The sequence below is a fragment of the Branchiostoma belcheri genome, unplaced genomic scaffold (genome assembly GCF_001625305.1).
Source record: "Branchiostoma belcheri isolate BF01 breed outbred unplaced genomic scaffold, Haploidv18h27 scaffold17, whole genome shotgun sequence".
Taxonomy (NCBI): Eukaryota; Metazoa; Chordata; class Leptocardii; order Amphioxiformes; family Branchiostomatidae; genus Branchiostoma; species Branchiostoma belcheri.
Genome location: NW_017803157.1, coordinates 1316297 through 1320935, shown reverse-complemented (window position 1 = coordinate 1320935; position 4639 = coordinate 1316297). Strand labels below are relative to the sequence as shown.

The following is a 4639-nucleotide window of genomic DNA, read 5'->3' as shown; positions in this document are numbered from 1 at the left end:
TAATAGAACGAATTCCTGCCGTTTTCTATGTTTGAACTAATATATTGCCTTATCATTTTTTGGGATCTGTTTGAGATTATTTGAGATTATCTACTCCAAGTGAGCTCGACGCAGTGATTATTTGAGATCTAGCTACCATCTAACTTTCATTATAAAAGGCATTAGAGAAACTATTGAAGAAAACATCGCCAACATTGATTGGTCTTGCTATGTGCTCACACGATTATCAAGTTTTTACAAACTGAATATTTCCTTACTTTATCATGACAATTCTTGATAAATCATGGTTATCATCAGATTTACCTATTGGAGAGGTAGGACTCCATTGCCAGCCGGCCAGAACACAGAGAGCTGCGCTCTGATGCTGACAAGCAGAACGGAGACGAAGTGGTTCACCGTGCCCTGTAACTATCCTGAAGCTACCAGGACTTACATCTGCAAGGCCAAAGCCAGAGGTAGTTTGTCACTATATTCTAGGTGATAAAATGTGTGATCTTTTACCCAGAAGTATCGTAAACTGCCGATATTGTCGCCTACAGTGGAAACAATATATCCACACTACACGGATAGTGGTATTTAACGATGATGGTAAATACCAGGTGCTAGGTAAGGTTTTAAACATTCGGGACGGGAGTTTCAGCCATGGTTAATTGGCTGGTGTTCTGGAGTAGGTCATCCGCGTTGGGAGCGTGTTTGGAGGCAAACTTTTAACACAAATTTAACTTAAATTCGATTCGATTCTTAAATAAAGATAGACGTTTGCCAAAAGACCCCACATAACAATCTATGATCATCTATTATCACAATCAGGTTGCACCAGGGGTTGGACTATGGCGGGAAAATCTTGTCTCCGCGCCTACCCAATCCCAGATTGGAGTACAAACCCAGCCCGGGACAGCGTCCGTCTGTGCCTGAGAGAAGACGCATCTGTGGCGACGGTCAACTCGTCTGCTGATGTTCTCCATGTACAGGATTACCTGCGGAACATGTGGCCGGTGTATCCGCGGGAACGTGTTTACATGAATATCAAATATGACGACACAAACACCTGTGATGTGTTAGAGCGGCGGTATGACATGGACGGTGAAGGTTGGATCGTTCCCAAAACTGAATGTCAGTTTCGAAGACCAAACCTGGTTCTCTGCTCCATGGATGTAGATGGTGAGCAATTATGATAGGCACAAAGGATAACTCTGATTTCTTTGCTTTTTATGTTGAAGTACGTGACGATAAGGTATTGGCTTGGACATATATCATAATGTAATGACAGTGTATCATCAATAGTATGGATTCATGAGAATATGGAACGTAGTTTATTCGTAGTATATTTACGCCACACTATCAAAGTCTCACTACGTAGCGATTTAAATATCAAAATACATTGTGTGACAAGGGCTATGACTTCTAGACCTTGGCATTACAATATTTTAACCCAACTTAAATTTACATTACTACATTTCCAGCCTCAACCTGCCCATCTTTATGTAAGTGCACGAATGGAGTCGTCTCCTGTTTGAGCAAGGGCCTGACCAGTATTCCACCAAAGATCCCGAGAACAAGTCGTGAACTGTAAGTAACAAGAAATAAGACTTGCATTTTCTAAGGAGCATGATAAATGTAAGACAAGCCATAAAACATAGGTCAAGATTACAAACTCAAACTGTAGTAATTTTACTTTCAGATATTTTACAGGCAACAGACTCAACCTAACCAAAGCGTCACTGCGAACTTGGGGTCTGCTGACTACACTGTAAGTTGTCTGTGTTACCATAGATCAATAAACTTCCCATATATCGCCCATCTGCTAACCAACAACAGCTCATTGGCCATCGGCAATAGATATTACATGTAGTTCTTGACCAATTGATGCTTACATTAGTCATTACATGCGACCTAACATACTTTCACAATGCAGCTTTGGCAGTGCTATGATTGTCCCCATCCACCCACTATTACCGTATAATTTCCAGCCTTGTTTAACCCTATCTAGACCGGGGGGGGGGGCTAAAAGTGCCCGCGGCAACTTTGATGTCACATAGCGTCTAAACGGCTAAAGCTAGAACCGCCAAACTTGGTGACTTTTCCTAAAATATTGTTGGCAACAAAACTGTATCAGTGGAATAAGATTATGATTTTTCTTGTTGCCATGGCAACGGGTTTCTGACAGGCATTTTTTGCCAAATATAATAATTTCCATTTAAACAACAGAATTTTATGGGTTTTATGTCTAGTTACACATTGTTTCTAATATTAATAACATCACATATAATTATATGTAAATGTCATCATTGAAAATGCATAATTTATGCTAATTTGATGACGTCATTGGCCAAAATCCAAGATGGCGGACCATATCATTAGATCAGGTAAATACAGCTTATTTTCCTTAAAATTTTATCAATACTCCCATTTCTTTTTACAAAAAAGGTTCATATGAACGTCTTTAGTCTGTTTACAATGTATTTTAGGCTTTATTCTGAAAAAAACTATTTTTCAAAATTCAAGATTGATGATCCAAGATGGCGGATAGGTAATATATGCATGACGTCATTTTATGACGTCACCGGTGTTGCTATGGGTAACATAAGACTTAGTACATCCTAATATTCTGTCATAAACACTTTTGGTAAAGTTATGTCGTATACTGTTTAGTTTTCAGGGAATAACCTATCTAGACGGTTTTGGCCAATAAAATCACATTAATGACGTCATAATGACGTCATATTACGTCACAACAACATAAAAATTGTACATATGATAAGTTTTTACTAGTACACCATCCTCTGAAAATTTGGTGGTCCTACGATATACCGTTCGCGAGTTCTGAGGGGGGGGCCGAATGACGCCCCCCCCCCCCGGTCCAAATCTTGCTCAAAAAAGGCCGGTCTAGATAGGGTTAACACTACCATAAACCTAACAGTGAAACAGCCATTATTCAAGCATTGGTGGAATCTATAAGCTGCAGGGTTCTAATGTACTGTGGACTTTGACAGACAGATCAACACCTTGGACATATAGCTTTGAGTGACAAACTTATATTGTCTTGTTCCAGAGACATCAGTGATAATTCCCTTACCGACATACCGACTGGTGCTTTCTCTAGTCTCTTCAGGCTGAGAAATCTGTAAGTACATCAAAGTGCCCATCGTAATTATGGCTTTTCTACATAGCGTATAGAATTGTAGATAACGTCTCCGCCTAACCCTTCCATGCCTTGTACACATTAACATAAGGTAACGAAGCTTCATACATGTTGACTTGCAACCTGGTACCAGTCTAAACTATCAAAGTGTTGTTATTGTCATCTTCCTCAGGAACATGAGTTTGAACCTAATTTCGAAGCTGAAGGCTGGAACTTTCGACGGGTTGGACAACCTGGAAGTGCTGTAAGTTTTGTGGGTTTCACTTCATAGCATTTTGTATCTGCCACATTTCCATTAGTGTGGGCTTTGGTTATACCATTATATAAAAGACAACAGAACACACGAAACTAAAGGAATGTTCCCTGTCTATGAATTTTGTTGGGCAATCTGTCAGTGGTCAGTGTTCGCAGCCCCTAGTAGTGGGAGGAGGGTGTAACACTCATCATATCCTCACAAGATACAAATTAGTAATGTAGTATATTTACAGTCGTCTACAGGTGATTGTAATGATACCACCAACGTTACTGACAGGGCCGTTCTTTATTTCTCCAGTGACTTGACAGGAAACAATGTCCATGACGTAGACGTAAATGTCTTCGTGAGACTTCTCAACCTGCGAGATCTGTAAGCATTTTGAGTAATACATACGAGCGTGGATCTATTTAGTATGAAGAAACATGGCGGTAACGCATAACGCGCAGAGTCACTGTGTTGAATGTACTGTAAGATAAGTGTGATGAATATCTGCAACATGAGAGATTGGAGTAGCGGTAATCTGTATGTAGCGAAGCATTTGCCAAAATCGATACCATTCCGGTAAATGTGTACCACGTCTCGTTAGTGGATTCAGTGACAGTAATTTTGCGGATCGCGTAGTTTCATGGCCTTTTCCGTAATTAGAACTTGCCAAAGTGCCCGGAAAAGACCACCTGGACGGAACACGGCTGACTGCTTCTTCTCCTCTTTTGCAGGAAAACTAATCAGTACAAATTGTGCTGTTTGGCGCCCCTGACGAATGTGTGCTTTCCCGGGCACGACCATATATCCTCGTGTGAATATCTGATCAGTAGCAGGAGACTGGAAGTTACCGTCTGGGTGCTAGCAGTAGTGTCCATTATAGGCAACGCGGTTATCCTGATTCACTATGTTATACAGAAACCGATTGTATCTTCAACAGTTTTCTGTTGTAACCTCGCAATGGCAGACAGTCTTTCGGGAATTTACTTAATCATCATTTCATCTGCGAACGCTTATTTCAAAGATAGGTATTTCCTTGAGGATCAAAGATGGCGCTCTCACATAGCATGTAGCATAGCAGGAGGGCTAATTGTGTTTAGCAAAATGGCTTCCCTTGCAATTCTCGTAGCCCTCGTTTCTCACATGTATGTGTTGTCTCGTCTGGTTCCCTCTCGGTGGAAGCATGCCTGTAGTGTGGTTTTAATGTCTTTATGTTGGATATTTGCACTCCTCTGCACTGTCTTCCCGATACGTTTTTC

General features: G+C 40.7%; 1 long non-coding RNA gene across 1 annotated transcript; it reads left to right on the top strand.

The window, feature by feature from the left end:
• The first annotated feature begins 3314 nt into the window (after positions 1 to 3314).
• On the top strand, positions 3315 to 4154 carry LOC109466767. Its single transcript, XR_002140038.1, has 3 exons — positions 3315 to 3386; positions 3696 to 3767; positions 4115 to 4154. It is a non-coding gene; the product is annotated as an uncharacterized LOC109466767 (long non-coding RNA).
• The last annotated feature ends 485 nt before the right edge of the window (positions 4155 to 4639 follow it).